The following is a 16,617-nucleotide window of genomic DNA, read 5'->3' as shown; positions in this document are numbered from 1 at the left end:
CAACAAATTATATACAGACCCAGGAAGCACATCCAAACACTGATCCAAATAAAAAGACGGCACATGCCAAAAACGAAATTAGCTATTTAAAAATATAGTTTTCCCCCAATGACTTGTTCTCTTTTTTTTATTAATTCTTTGAGAGTTAAGTTTCATATGTTTTGATTAAAAATATAAATCTTTAACTACAGTTACTTTTTAGAGTCAGAATAAAGTCTAATAAGGACGAATACACCATGCTGCTTACAAATGGAAATAGCTTCCCACATAGAAGGTACATTCTATTGTCCTAGTAATATTCAATGAGAAGGAACACTCCTCCTTTCCAGTTAAAACAGACTGTCCTGTGAAGTAATAGGAACAGGGTTAATCTACAGAAAATACTGATTGAACACTTGTTTTACAAGTCATAATCTTTGTTGTTTCTTCATGAATACATTTCTCAACCTCTCCATACTGTCTCAATTACAGAAAGCGGATATGTAACATAAGATGTGTATAACTGTGACTGGAGAGATGGCTCAGTAGGTAAGCACTTGCTAGTCTTCCAAAGGACCTGAGATCTGCTCCTAGCACCCCTATCAGGTGGCTCACAACTGCCTGGCCTCCATAGGCACCTGCGCACACAAGGGACACATAAACTTATGCAAGCACATACAAACACATACAAAATAAATAAATAAATCTTAGAAACAAAACCAAGAAGCATATAGCTAAGAATAGAAGCGTAGAGGAATTCAAACAGACAATTAAAGAATGACTAGAAAGAATAGACAGGTGCTGAGCTTTGAATAACAGGCATATTTAGACCAGAGGATTTCATTTTCCAAGGTTAGAGGATACCATATGAAGTCACAGGAAAGGGAAGAGGGAGACGGCCAGACTGTACACTGTCTCTAGTGGACAGTCAACGGTGCTGTATAAACAACACTGTTCTCCATTTCAGAAAATACCATTTGTTTGATGTTGTATGTATGAATAACACCTCCTGCAAGTGTACAAAGTAGTAACCCTGGTTAGGAAATATTAAGGTTGCTGGGTGTGGTAGATGTTCTACTGAAACTGTCTGTGAAATAGACCACTGAACACATTTGGATAGCTTCTATCCATATTCCCAAATTAAAGAAGCGAAGAAATCCCAAAAGGAAAAACTACATAAACAGTATATCTTAGATTTCAGATCTGCCCACTTCTTCACATAAAATCCTTAATATTTCTAAAACCCAGTGTTTTCAAACTTTAGAAAACTCTGAGTTACTTATTTGATGCAAGGTCTCCAGAATCAAGTTGTATACATCAAGCAGAGCAAGCCGTGGTCCATTCAAAAGTATGCTCCCTGTCTTTACAGGGCTAGGGGACAGTAACTAGTACAAAACCAGAATCCCAGACTGCTGGAAACCACAATGTGAGAAGTTACTATACTTATAAAAAGCAGATAACTTTCTTACTGAAGAAGTAATGTAAAATATCATTTATTATTTTTAGAAGGAGGAAAAGGAAGAGGAGGAGGAGAAGAAGATGAAGAACAGCAACAAGAAGGAGGAGAAGGAGGAGGAGAAAAAGAAGAAGCACCACTACTAAATGTTTTAGTGAAGAAATGACATCAGGTAAGGCTTAAAAAAAAATGACAACAAATTTCAACACAAATATGAAAGGTAGACAAAAGCAAGAGAACTGGGGATATTGAAAACAAGATTATTTTAAAAGTCCTCCTGGCAAGAGAGGACTTGTTTATTAACGCTCTAAGTTAATAAACAAGAAAGATCTACATTGCTAACAAAACAATTATTGTAAAAGCTCCTTTTAGGTTAAATAGTCAAATTCTAGGACCTACTTTCCAGAAAGCATACATTTTATTCTCAAATTTATCAGGTTTGTACAGTAGTCATACCAGTTTTCAGTGAAGAGTATAATCTCAGATTTCACAGTGTAAGCAAGAAGAGCAAGCAGTGGTCCATTCAAAAATATGTCCCTTGTCTCTAAAGGCCCAGGTGACATAACGTTAAAACCAGGATCCCAGACTGCTAGAAACCACAATATGAGAAGTTACTATACTTATAAACAGCAGATAACTTTCTTACCAAAGAAGTAATTTAAAACATCATATATTATTTAGTTAACATTGTTTTTAGAAAGTTAATACACAACAGCTTTTTCCCCACTACGCCAAAAATACTAATTTAGATTTCCATAATCATTAGTAAATTATACCCCATGATTCCTAACTGTTCCCTAAGGTTCAACCAATAAGCCTAAGTCTTAAAAATAAAAACAAGTTCAGTAGTCTTGAGATGGGCTCTGAACCTACTTTCATTTTTAACGCATGTATGGACTATTTATTACATTGATATACATGAAGCCAAACAGCTGCATTAAGACTGGTTTTAAACAGGAAACTTATTAAAAGCGGTTAGTCCATATGTAGTATGTAAAAGTTAAAGGATTCCTAACAGTCAGAAGAAATGGACCTTACAGTAGATTACCTAACTATACAAATTATTAACGTGCAAGTCAAATAGCACTACCTTTTGTTTTGTTATACAGCTGGTAAGTGATCAATATGGTATCATTTATATTCTTGATTTAAAACACTAACATGTTTTGAAGTAGCTGTTTGCTAAGTGAAATTTAAAAGACTATTTACCTACTAGTTTATGTCCATTTACTTTCTCCACTACTACAAAAACAAAAGGTAGACAGACTGAAGCCTAAAAATGCAGAACTATGATGACACAACTTGAATTACTATTAGGAAGAGAAACCTGTGCTCAAATCCTTTGATGACAATAGACATTTAGACGCAAAAATAAGAAAGAACACTATCTGAGAGTTTACAGTGGTTAATGAGTAACAACAGACTTTCTGAAAGGCGACTCAGCACACAGGTAAGTAATTTCCATCCATCAATTTTTACAATTGACACAAAAGCTACCCAACCCATTAGGTCAAACTTTTCTACAACAAACTACTCAGAAACACAAATTTGACTATATTCAAAATAAATTACTGATTTCCTCCTGACTCATAAAAGGATTCTTCATAATGTTACAATTCCATCTAACTTATAAATTCAGTATCATTCTTTTTCTAAATGCAGACTGGTAGGCCCCACCCCAAATCTGCTGACTCAGAGTGGCAGAGGAGATACCAAGGGTCCTGCTCTCTGAGCAGCTGTTCCAGGAAAATGTACTAACAGCAGAGAGCCACTACCTGTTGTGTGAGATTTGTAATAAGGTTTTGGATTTCATGAACTAAAATCTCCTCACCTATTTAAACTTCTAAATTCCACTGCGCAGCAAACTAATATTCTAGAGAAATTTACATAACATACCTGTGGCAGAAAAACAAGTGCATAAAACATTATAAGAGTTGAAAGAAAAAAAAACTTTCTTTGCGCTACCATATTTTGTTTTTAAGTAAACTATTTTAAAAGTCACTGAAAGCAAGATTTAAAAAAAATTAAATTTAACTATACTATTTTACAAATGTTCATTCACTTGCTGTTAAGTAAATCAGGGTGTTATGAATTATTTACATTACTACAAGCATAAACAATAAACTATAAAGCTAAGCCTGAACAAATTTATTTTTATATTATTTACATTGCTCCAAAGCAGACCTTTCATATACTTCCATAAACTTATACAACCACATACAGTGAGCAGAGCAGTGAGCAGAAGTTGGAGGGTACCTCTGGCTAATCTAGAGTCCAGGTCTGGCTGATTTATCTGTCAGCTATGTGACACTAGACCTAGATAAATCACCTTGACTACCAGGGGGGGAAAGGTACAACTGTCTACGTAACTCAATTTGAAAATCACTTGTTATGAGAGTCAAACTGCACAGTTGTGTTAAAAAAAAAATAGACTAGATAACTGTGAGCATTTCTAAGTCATTGTTACAAAGCATCAACAAGAGTAGAACCTGAAAAGCTACTATTAGGTATCTGCTATACAACAGAGTATCAGGAGAAAAACTAAAAACTCCATGCCACATACACAACCAGAGTCAATTTTTCAGATACTATTCAATACTGGGTAGTGCTGAATATCTCCTATGCTTCAAATATTAAATGTAAAAATTCAATTTAACACTCAAAAGGAGGAAGCAAGTGGGTCTCTCTGAGTTCAGGGGTAGCTAGCTGGTTTACATAGTGAGTTCCAATCCAGCCAGGGATACACAATAAGAATCTTAACATAAAAAAAAAAAAAAATTCATTTATTTACCTAATGTGTCCATTTGTAACGGGCTTATTTCTAGTATGGTGATATTGATGGTAGATAGGCTATGCCTTGTCAAAATGCCATTCTATTTTCATTGGCAACTTCTATAATAAAATTTTAATAAAACAGTGTATTTGGTATGTATATAAATATCAGTTCTAGAAGCTAATAAATTGTTATTTCTTTTGGGAAATGTTCCTTGTATATCATTTTCCTTGTAATGCTACCTCAGAGTCTCCAAGTCCCCAAATAAGCTACTAATAGCACCTTTCTATAAGACTTTCACTAGAACATATTTTCCCTTCCAATTGATCAAGAAAATATCTTAAATGAGACACACAAACTTAAGCTTTAAGTCTCTGCTTCCTGATCCTTACTCTTCCTGTTCTCATATTAATCACAAAATTCCATAAGAGATGAAAATATCAATTCAAACCTTATATGTAATAAAATGTAAGGAAAACTGTCAAGTGTTTTTCATCTTCAATATAAGTTTTACTAAATGACAATACATTTAAGCCTCATTTCACATAAGAGACTGTTTCATTTAAAAAGAATTTGACATGTTTGTCCAAGAAAACTAGCCAACTGAATCCCCAAATAAAGGATTTTACCAAAATACATTTAACTGTGTATTAATTATTCTGCACGCATGAACTTAATAGCTTTAAATGTCCTTTAACCTAGGGCCATATTCTATGGCTTTAAGGAGGCCTTGTAGCAGTGAAAGCATAAATAATCTATCATCTCAAACGGATTTTTTGTTTAATTATAGCTTAATACTTATCTGCAGCTCAACATCTAATGCTTTACAGTAGGCAGAAGAACTCACAAATGTTGAATTAAAATTTAAATGCAGATAGAACAGCAATAATAGCTTGTGGTCTGTAATTAAAACACCTACTGGGTAACATCCATGTTAATTTACCCATTATTTAAAAGCTACATCTTTTTGTTTTGTGTTTTATGGATGACAAAAAGAAATTATCCTCTGCCTAAAGAGATAGTGTACCTTAAAATTTGAATTTGAGAAGGGAAGGAGAAAGACACAAAGCAAGCAGGGAAATCTCATCAGCTCGGCTGTCTCTACAGCATCTCTTCCAAGCCTGAAAAAGCCCATTCATTTTTATATGACATGCATCTGAGAAGAAGCGTATGCAGAAGACACTTTTTCCAAGACGGTATTGATTAAACTTTGAATATAAGCACTCCTGCTCAAAGTGCTCATTCGTATTATCTTAAAGCAAGTAATCATAAGCCCTCAGTGAAACCACGAAAGGCAGGTAAACGGAAGATAACTAGTTAAAAAAAAATTACTATGTCGTATTCAGGCCAGAAAAATAATCTTACCAAACTTTCAGTATTTTAGAACCTGTTCATAGCTCAGTAGTTAAAAAAAAAAAAAAAGGGACCATGCTGGTAGGTACTGGAATTTGCTGGAATGGCTAAACAATGTTGACAACACTGCCGCACTACTGTCTTCCCCTCAGTGGATCCGCACCATCGTTAACAACATGAGTCAAAACTAGCTCCTCACCTCATCTCCGAATGCTAGGTAAGATCTCAAGCTTCAACTAAAAACAAAACACCACATTTTCCCACACAGCTGCTGAAATTCCTCTCAAGATCTAGAAAGTATAGAAAACAGAAAAAGGAGGACAGATCCCCTCACTTCTAAAGGGGCTCCACCGGTGAGGACAACTGCGAGAAGAAGGCGCACTCTTGATTTTCACCATTTGACGGGGATGGGGGTGGAGGGGTAACAAAATTTTAAATCAGAGGTGGCGCTCTGTCCTCAGCTCACCCAAATGTGACTCACTTTTGCAGAGTATATGGTAGGAAATAACAGTTACTTTTCAAAGATCTTTGCAGTTACACCCAAGCCAAAATCAGGACAGAGATCCACCCTTAATGACAGCAATTTAACTGTCTTATCCAAAGCAAGGTAGAAACTAAAACATCTCCCCGAAAACATGGCTTAAAAGGCCCATTTCATTACACTAGCTTTCAAAAGCTCCCAATAAGAAAAAAAAAAAAATTCTATTTACTTCAAATTTGAACTGACCAGGAGGGGAAAAGTGGGGGAGGAGGGTGCTAAACGAAGCGTACAAGTACAAAAAGCAGATTCTCCTCCTGCAATCCCTCTCTAATTCTCCCAATCCGCCCCTGCCACACACAAGGACAGGGAGTCTCCCTAGGGAAGGCTGGTGGCAGGGCAAGTGAAGGCTCTCCATTCACTCACATGGGCCACCATCCAAAGGGATGCCCTAGGAGCGCTTTATACAAACCAGGCCCTTACAAGTACTTATTATTATAAAATACACCTACGCTGAGCAAGAACCTTATTTTAAAGTAAGACTGTCCTCATGGGGGAGGTGAAAACAACAAAGCCTTCCATGTTGAAAAGCAGACAGTCTAGACGTGCATATACCTACACACGTATGAAAAAATCCATATAACTAATTTATCAGGAACGGCAATCGATACCAACAGGAGCCATTAGATTATTAATAAACCCAGAAAAGTAGCATGCATAGCAGCCAAAGGTGGCTATCTGCAGCGCGCTAACCCACAGAAAGGGGGGAAAAAGCCTACTGAAAGGTCTGTGTCCTTAGCGGTCCTGCAGACCCCTGTACCCACGTAGACCAAGCCCAGCTTTCCCTTGGGGGTCCTATCACCGCAACAGCAAGAGCACTCCCAAGGCTAGTCCCGCAGTAAACTGGTGAATGAAATGTGCACGGAGACCAACCTGGGCAGAGACCGAAGCGCAGACCCAGGGGTCGCTAACTAGCTAAGCCACAAAATTCTCGTGCAAGATGAAATAGAACCCCCGCCCCCGCCGTCCCCCGCAATTGGAATGCCACCCTCCTCCTTACTGACCCTTTCCGGGGACCCGACGACAGCGCAATTCTTTTTTTTTTTTTCTTCTTCTTCTTTTAAACTAAGTACATAAACATGATTCGGAAGCGACCGTGAACATCCTGGGGGGCCCGACTCCAAAGCTGAAGAGGGCGTCCAGGTGGCTCTGCAACTCCCCGGGAGTCGCCGTCCTGTCTGACACGCACCTATCACACCACCCCCTCCGGGGACCCGACGACGAACCCTCACCTGCCACTGGCACTACCCCTCGGGGGCCCGGGCTGGGGATTAAAGGGGTGACCCTCCCGGGGCGCGGGGAGAGGGAGTGCCGGGCTCTGCTGCCCTCAAGGTCACCACACGCCGGGGTGGGGGCGACCGGCGTTTCGGAGGGGCTGTGGCGGCCGCTCGGGCAGCCCTGCGAGGTCGGATCGCCGCGGGGTGTAGACCAGAAGCCGCCGGGACGGCGACTCCAAGCCGGACCGGGCGCTGAGGCGGCGCGCCGCGAGGGAGCCTTCTCACCTTTACGGTCCCCGAGGCGGGAGCGAACCCCGGCGGCTCCGCCAACTTCGCGGGGACTCGCCGCGCTCCACCCCGCGCCCAGCTGTCAGGACCCCCGCCGCGCCCTGCGCGCTCCACCCGGCCTCCCCCGCAGGTGGCCGCCCCCGCCGCAGGCGGCCACCGGCCGCCACTCACCTCGCCCGCAGCGGGAACCATTTTTCCCCCGAAGGGAAGGATCAAGGAGAGCCGGGCGGGAGGGTCCGGGGGGCTGCGGCGCGGGGGTCGCGGCGGGACGCGGCCGCGGGCGGCTCGCCGGGCTCCGGGAAGCCACGCGGACGTGCGGCTGGCTGCACCTCGGGAGGAGACGGCCGCGAAGCCCAGAGGCTCGGCGTCCACCAGCCGGGGCTCCCTACTCACGCCGCACCGCGAGGAGGCGGCGGCGGCGGCGGAGGAGGAGGAGGAGGAGGCGGCGCCCGGCCGGCCCCCGCCCAGAGCCCGGCGGCCGGCGAGTGGCCGCTCGCGTCCCCGCAGGACCCGCCTCCTCGGCTCCGCAAAGCCGCGCTCGGGGCGCGCCGCGCTCGGCACGGCAGCTCTACCGGCCCCGCGCGGCAGTCCGCAGCAGCGGGCGGGGGTGCAGCCCCGGGGCGGGGTCCAGCGGCACCGGGGCGCAGACGGCCGACCGCGAGGGGCTCCGGGCAGGGGCCCGTGTGCACCGGGGGACCCGCGGGGCCGCCCGAGCAGGCAGGGCGGAGGGCTCGGGGCGGGGAGGACGCTCACCCGTTCTGGTCCGGCGCTCCCTTCTCCGCACCTCCACGCCTCCCGCTCCACGCTGGCGGCGCAGCTGCTCCCGCTGCCTCTGCCGCCGCCGCCGCCGCCGCCGATGCTCGCGCGGCCGCCGCTGCCGCCTTGGCTGGGCGCGGTCACGTGACGCGGCCCGCGGGGAGCCTGAGGGCGGGCGCGCGCGCGCGAGCCGAGGGGACGCGCCTTGCTCGGAGCCGGGGGCCGGCGCTCTGCCTCACCGCCAGGAAGGGCGTCTGAGGGGAGGATCCGGCGAGCGCGCCCCCGAGCGCCGAGCGCGCGCCCGGGGAGCAGAGCTTGCCGCGCGCGGGGCGGAAAGGGTGGCCGGGCCGCGGGGCGGGCGGCTCTCGCCTCCGCGCGCCCCTCCCTCCCTCTTCCTTCCCTGCACGCCGGGGCCGGCGGCTGCCCCCGCCCCCCTCCCGCGCTCCTCTTCCCTCCTGCGGCGGCTTCCGATTGGCCGCCGGGCTCTGACGTCTGTGTTTCCATGACGTGTCCGCACGGGGAGGGGGCGGCGGGGGAGGAGGGGGTGGGGACTCCGTCCGTCAGCGCCGCCGCCTCTCGCGCGCGCCCGGGCGGCTCCCGCGACGCGTGGAGGCCGGAGAGCGGTGCCCGCCGCGGCGCTGCGACGCCCTTCGCCCGAGGGTCCCGCGCGAGCCGCCCCCGGCTGGCCGGCCGGGCCGTGGACCGGCTCCTCGCGGCTCGGCGCCCGCTCCCTAGCGGACCCATCTCCCGTCCCGGACGGTGACGCACTCACCCGACGGCCGCAGTGCCTCCCCCTTGGGGAAGCAAGCGCACTCTCCTGCGGGCGCGCTAGCCCGGCCGGCGGACACCGGGGATGCCCAGACGGCGTCCTCGGGCTGGTGCCTGCAGGCCGCGCACGCTCCGCGCTGAAAGTCCTCGTGTTTCTCTTTCGGGTTTGCTGGGTTCTTGTTGGGTTTTTTCCTTTTCTTTTTTTTCCCCCCTACCTGTAGCAAGCTTTAATTCATAGTATTTCAACCCCACCCTCCTTTCCTGAGGAGCAGAGCAAGGGGCAGTACTTAGATGGTGAAAGGTGGCCGATTCTTGTCCGACCTCTCGAACATGTTGCAGTTAAAAAGCACCGCTCGTCGTTGCATCTACTTTCAGAAAGGATTTTTCGTAACTATAGCCACATAGTCGAAGATGGGTATCCTGCCTCATCCTTGTCTGATCTCCTCTGTTTGAACTAAAGGTCCCCCGATGGTTTTAGACCTTATCAGTGTTATTTTCAGTAGCACTTAACCAGGAAAAAAAAGTTCGGCAGGGTTTTGTTGTTGTTTTATTTGTTTGTTTGTTGAACCCCCGAAATGGAAGAATTAATGGTTTCAAGGCAAATACTGCATTATGTATCTTCCCTGTCTTGTAGCACTTGTTTTAAAATAATGGAAAGGCTTGAGAACAAAATATTTGAGATTAAAAGCAAATTTTCCAAGATAAAACTGTTGAAATGCATTTTTCCATTTATATCTTTCACCAGAGTAGATATTACCAGCCTCTGAGCTGTGCCCTTGACATGTAAAACTGGCATTGGGTATCTTTTTTCTCTCTTGTTTCATGACAGAATTGGTTGATATGGTACAATAGCCCTTCCTGATACTGTTTCAAATCTGCAAATAGAAAACCAAATTAATTAAATTTCACTTAGGTAATTTCCAGTATTTTCTCGCTCTGAAATATCTTTCAGAATAGCTCAGACACATTTATGAACTCTTGGCTCTTTCCCAACTTTCCTCCAAGGAAGTCCCCATAGAAAATCGAATTATGGATTCTACTTTAATCAAGAATGTGACATTAAAGTAATAAGTGAGTCACTGTATGCTACACTAGCAAAATTGATAATAGATTAAACTAGAACCTGTTCACTTTGTGGGTTTGTTGCAATTTGAACTCATAAAATGCCTGTTCTTAAAGCATATCTCGTTGAAAACCCACTGAGCATCCTCCTTATAGAACATTATTGCAATGAAATCTTTATTTGGTTGTATAGTTGCACCCACAAGTGAAGACATATTTATCCTAGAACATAGTTAGTTCTATGCACTTTTCTTGAGTTACATACATAATAAACTTACTCTTACATAGTCAGCATAATCATACTGTATATTTGATTTGTATGTTTTCATTCTTCAGATACAAAATTAAAGCAGAAAGCAATATAGAAGCAACTGCACATTAAGAAATTAAAATTTTCCCTCCTGTAGGGCTTCACCCTAAAATATCCCAAATGACATACTTCTTGATGTAAAAATGATGAATTACTTAATTAGGGTTTTTGGTTTTCTTCTGGTGCAAGAGATGAAACGAGGGCCTCATTGGTGACCTGGCCCTGGACTAGAGCTCCACCCTTCAGCATTATTTCTTATAAAATATTGAGCTACCTGAAGTCAGCAATGACCCTCTATATTATATGAGCATAATATCTTCATGTTAGACCTAATTTATGCCATGGATTTAATTGATCTGGAGAGATACTAATGTACAATAAGGACAGTACAATACGATTTCCTACTCAATCATGTCATAGTTTTGTAAACGTGCTTTTTAGTTACAATGCAAAATTTATAAAGATAAACGCCAGAAAAGTTACTGTTTAGGATGCTATATTGAAGAGGCAATAACATATTTGGCAATTTTAATAGGTGCATTTCTTTTACTCATTTTAATGGTATAATTGTATTGACATCTTTACTGGTAAATTGGTTAGTTCAAGCTGTGTAACTCATGCAGAAATTCCTCAATGTAGCCAAATGTGAAAAGAAACATTAGGGTCTTTATTCTCTTAAGAATCCTAGCCAGCATGATTTCACACTTCTATAATCTCAGCACTCAGGAGGCAAAGACCAGGAGGATGGAGAATTCCAAGCCAGCCTGTGCAATACAGTGAGTTCCAGGCCAGTCTGTTAATACATAGCAAGACCTGTCTTTAAAAGAAGGGGGGGGGGGGCGATGGCCAGGTGGCCGGAATTGTGGCCCATGCCTGTAATCCTAGCACTCAGAGAGGTAGAGGCAGTCTGATCTCTGTGAGTTCGAGGCTAGCCTGGTGTACAAAGTGAGTCCAGGACAGCCAAGGCTACACAGAAAAACAAAACAAAGCAAAGGGTGAGGATGGGAGTGGCTCCTAAGGTAGCTCAGCAGACCAGGGTTCAATTTCTAGCAACCTCATGGCAGCTCACAACTGACTGTTAACTCCAGGACCCAACACCCTCACACAAAACTACATGCAGGCAAAACACCAATACATATGAAATAAAAATAATTACATTGTTTTTTTTTAAAGCATCATATGTGTTAAACACTAGAGCAAAATTAAGATGCCAACAGTACTATGCATTTAAAACAAGATGCATTCTGTAAATGGACTTTTATATGTGAATATGTCAGTCATGATTATAATACAAGAGAACTAAGGGGGAAGGGGAGGGAAGGGGAGGAGGGATATCAAATACTTCATAAAACATGCTTACATGTGTTCTCAAATTTCCATTAACCTGGATATATATATATATATATATATATATATATAGAGAGAGAGAGAGAGAGAGAGAGATAAACATTACTTAGCTGAGGATCCACAGAAAACTTATCTATTAGTAACAAATTAATTACATTTGCTGAATTAAATGGATTAAAATAACAATCTTCAAGTCACATAATAGAAAAATAGAGATGTGATATAAAATAAAATTTGGGTGAACTATTTACATAAAAATTCAACACAGTTTTTGTTGTTTTGTTTTTTGAAAGATTCTCATCCTATATCCCAGGCTGGCCTGGAATTTATATGTAGAATTTGAATTCCCACTTTCTTCTGCCTTCTCTGTGTCAGGTGTGTACCAATGTTCTCATCTGAAAAAAACAAAAACAGTATTTAATGTATAATATATGCTCAGTAAATGTTATTAGTCAAAAATACTCATTGTTTTTTACTTTTTATTTTGTGCACTACAAAAATGCACATTTGATTTGTGTTAGTCAAATAAATAACCATAGAACTGAATGATTTGCTTGTGAAAAGGAGACTTTTTGTGATCATCTTTAAAGCACAGCACATGTAACTATTAAGTCACTGCTTCGTTTCACTGATGAGACTTCTCCAGCAAATAATACATTAAATTTATTAAATGAGACATAATTCTGGCTACCATTTACCAAAAAGTAGACTGTGAGTGGCTTTTATGAATACAGGTTATGTTAATTTACATTGTTTTGGAAAACACAAAGGAGAAAATACATAGGAAGAGCTGTTTTACCTCATGCTTTCATTCCAGTCAATTGTCTCCATTGCTCTACCAGTGATTCTCAACCTTTCTGACGCTGCAGCCCTTTAATGCAGTTCTTTATGTTGTGGTGACCCCAGCCATAAAACTATTTTGTTGCTTCTTTATAACTGGAATTTCGATACTGTTATGAATCATAATGCAAAAACCTGATATACAGACTGTTTGATACAGGACCCCAAAGGGGTTATGACCCACAGGTTGAGAACCTTTGCTTTAGGCCATATTGAGGTAGAACATCCTAGTCAGAAGCATGTGCTAGAGCAAAGCTGCTAGCTACTTGGTACCTGAGAGAGAGGCAGAGTAGGGTAGAATAAAGAGAAGATAGAGCGAGGGAGGCCGGGAACCAAGATACAGCCTCTAAAGATATTCTGCTGTCCCAGTGACCCACTCCCTCCAGGTAGGCCAGACTTTATTATAGTCCAGCCAACTACAGATACACCAATGGATTTTTTCATTGATGGCTTTAGTGCATCCATGATCCAGTCACCCTTGAGTACTGTTGTGGGACCAAGCCTTCAGCACAGAGCCTTGGTTGCATATCCCAATCACAACAGGTGCTGGCCCCACTTCCAAGTTCACAGTGTGTTTGAATCAGCTGCTCAACATGGCCATCTGGGATGCAGAATCGCAGCTTTCTGCCCTTCCATGCCCACGAAGCAGTGACTAGAAGGAAGAAGAAAAACTGAGGATCAGAGCAAGAAGACACAGGCAAACCCATGCTAATCATGTTATTCCTTACGTACTGGTGAAAACCAAAAGGAAGTAAAACGAAACACTGAAATTGAAGGAATTAAAAGATGATTAAAGACTAAGAATAGTATAGATTTTCCAAGGCCGGGTAAATTTAGAGTGATTTTACAGCAATATGAGTTTGCATGACATTTTGTCAGAACTCAGAATTGGGATTTTTTTTTTTTCTATATGGCCTCAGCACATAGGAGTCAACGGTCTGGTACACGACTTCCTGACAAGAATGGGCATAGCTCTGATAATCAGATTGTATTTTTTTTTTTTTTCTGACTGGCAACAAAATACCACAGACTGGATTGCTAAAACAACACAAAATTATTTTCTCACCATTCTAGAGCCTATGGTGAGGTTCTCGTAAGGCTTCTATGCATGGCTTGCAAGCTGTACCTCCATGCTTTTTTTGTCACATGCCTTTTATTGGTAAAAGTGAGTATAAAGAGAATCTCTCTCTCCTTTATGACAACACTGGCCCTGTTGGGTTAATCACCTATTGCAACAACCTCATTTCATTTCCTTACTGCCTAAAGGCCTTTTCTTTGTACGGGCACATTGAGCATTAGGATTCAAACATATAAACGTTAGGGACACCCAACTCAGTTCATAAGGCAGATTCATTTATGGTAAGATTTTAGAGTTCGAATATGAAGCCTCTTCATTTCCTGTGTTACATAACCCCGCTCCTCGACTGTTTGTGGGCGGTGCACGTAAATGGTGCTGAGAATGTAGGAAATGATACTGATAAGAAGTGCGTGTAAAGATGCAAGAACTTTGTAAGTCTGGCAATGGAGAACTAAAGGCAGAGGAACAAGCATGCCATAGGCAGATGTTAGCCCAGGGAATTCTTAAACCTGGAAATAATCCAGATACATACAATCACAGAATTTTACTGATAACATGTGGCAGAATATGACCAAAGCAGCAGAGTGGGTGCGTGTGTTCTCTCTGAATGTTGTGTCCACATGAATAAAAGTCATATGTTAAATTCTAATCTCCCAAACTGATCAAGTAGTCAGAATTCTAAAGAATTCTAATGAATAGAATTAATTTGTTTATAAAGTTCTATTTGTTTATAAAATTCTATTCTAATGAATAGAATTAATTTGTTTATAAAGTAAGCCAGAAGATGTATTCTGTTCTCTCTACTATTTCAGGACACAGAAGACACTATTTATGAGCAAGATCCTCACCAGAAGCTAAGCTCCTTTTACCTTGATCTTGGTCTTCCCTGCCTCCAGAACTGAAAAAAAAAAAAAAAAAAAAAAAGCACCTGTTGTTTATAAAATATCAACTCTATAATATTTTGTCAGTAATCTGCATGGCTATAATACTATGCAAAGGTAGAGCCCCACCTCTCACAATGGCAGGCTTGTACCGACTCCTCCCGATTCACTTATGCCAGGTAAAAGCATCATCAGGGAGATTTCTGCCCAGAATTGAAAAAAAGAGGCACCAAAGAAAGCCATCCGAAATGCTCCACTAATAAACCACATGATACAGAGATGCAAATAAAAATGGTTGAAAACAAACAAATGGTTAAAAAAAATTGTTTTTTAACAATTAGCCTCAGGGCTAATTGTGTACTAACAACAACCTGGGTGGAGGGATAACAGATGCTTTCTCCAGAGTTCTTCAGTTCTCCTAGAATTCCATATTTCGGTAAAATGCTGCTGGCTTCCCAAGAGAATCACTCATATCCAATACTGGAGGTTTCTGCCTAGTCAGAATAATGAAAATTGGAGAAGGATGCCAGTAAACACGGACATGACAGAAGAGATGACTAAAGGCCTGTGATAGGACTGGATATAGATACCAGAATGGTATCTAATGGGCAGCTTGGGGTGTCCTTACCAGTAGACTGCAAGGAGTTGGACCTGGAGGCACAAGAGGTTGGTAGAGAGCTTATGGCCCATGATAAGAAATAACAGCCTGGCTGTGCCCTCCCCCAAACTCCCACATTCACCTTTTTGAATGTCTGGATGCCTGCCACTTAGATGACATCCAGAGTCAGCCAGAGGGGAGCACAAATGCAGCACCGCTAAGAAAGGAGATTTGGTGCTTTCTCGTCACTGCGTCTTGTCCTTAGCGCTGGGAGAGCTACATCTTTGAGAAATGAGACAAAGAGAACGGAAGTACAGACTAAGCCTGCTCTTCCCCAGTCCACACAGATAGTGAGGAGGAAAGCAAGCCAGTGATCTTACACTTTCCTTGTTGAAGACTCTCAGAAGGTAAAAGGAGTCGCTTTCAGATGTTAATGAATAGGCAAGGGAAGTTCACTAGGTCTTGGATGAACTGCTGAAATTGTCCTTCAAGCGAAATACTTCAGTTTCGCTTGAGGCCATAACTGAATAGGCACATCTGTTTAAAATAAGAACACCTGGGTAAACTGAGAAGGTTCTAGCAACTGCAAAGCACAGCCTCCTGAGATCAGCTTAGACAGCGATCTAGAAAGCTGTACTGACAAGTAATTTCTTTGATCTGAACAGGAAGAGAACACCTACCTTAAAATTTTGTGGATGAAATCCTGAATGCTTATCACCATGAAAAACTGGCAGTAAGCGGGTCCCAGTCAGATGTGTGTTCCTTTCTACTTGTGAGACCCAGAAATGCTGAGCTCCTTATAAAACTTCTTTACAGTGATGATGGAGAAATCGCTGGGCACAGTGTGTCGCAGCCTCATTGGACCCCACAGATGAGACTTTGTGGGTTACAGACCATTCCAGGGTTTCTGGATGTTTGCTTTTATTTTTTTTGTTGTTTTGGATCTAGACTCCTCCAGGCTCTCACTGTTTGCCGTAGACTCCAAAAACTCTGTTCTCTTATTACCCAGTTTCTGATACAGTGATTTCACTTCTTCCATATGTTAGTACTCACTTCTGCTTATTTGCAGCTTAGCCTGTGATCTCTCTGGCCCATCTTAAACTTTAATTATACCTGTCTCTGAAAAGAGTTCCAATGACTGACTATTGGCTTGCCAAGATTCTTGACTCTTTTGTGCTTTTTTAGCTTTCCAAGTTCCAAATTCTAGATGCCTTTTAATGCTTTGCTGCCATTAATTGTGGTGTGTTTCTCTTCCTAAAAGCAATGGGTTTATGTAAAACCTAACTGCCAAGTTTTGGAGAGCTCCTTTAGAGTTGCTAGTAGAAAAGCCCCCAAGACAAAATAGGATCTTACAATTCCTCTTGTTTACAATT

General features: G+C 42.8%; 1 protein-coding gene across 7 annotated transcripts in view; it reads right to left on the bottom strand.

Annotated features, from left to right (window-relative positions):
* Positions 1-8,496, bottom strand: part of Atp2b1 (ATPase plasma membrane Ca2+ transporting 1) — a 112,365-nt gene extending 103,869 nt beyond the window's left edge. For 5 of the 7 annotated variants that reach the window (XM_060377955.1, XM_060377952.1, XM_021643208.2 and 2 more), the window contains exon 1: positions 8,358-8,496. The gene's annotated coding sequence lies outside the window, so the exon portion shown is untranslated. Of the gene's footprint in view, positions 1-7,775; positions 7,913-8,357 lie in introns of those variants that run through there. The other 2 variants (XM_060377953.1, XM_021643207.2) reach the window with 2 other exon arrangements.
* Between the last annotated feature and the right edge of the window lie 8,121 nt (positions 8,497-16,617).

This window comes from Meriones unguiculatus, chromosome 2 (genome assembly GCF_030254825.1).
Source record: "Meriones unguiculatus strain TT.TT164.6M chromosome 2, Bangor_MerUng_6.1, whole genome shotgun sequence".
Lineage (NCBI taxonomy): Eukaryota > Metazoa > Chordata > Mammalia > Rodentia > Muridae > Meriones > Meriones unguiculatus.
This window is presented reverse-complemented; position numbering and strand designations above follow the sequence as displayed.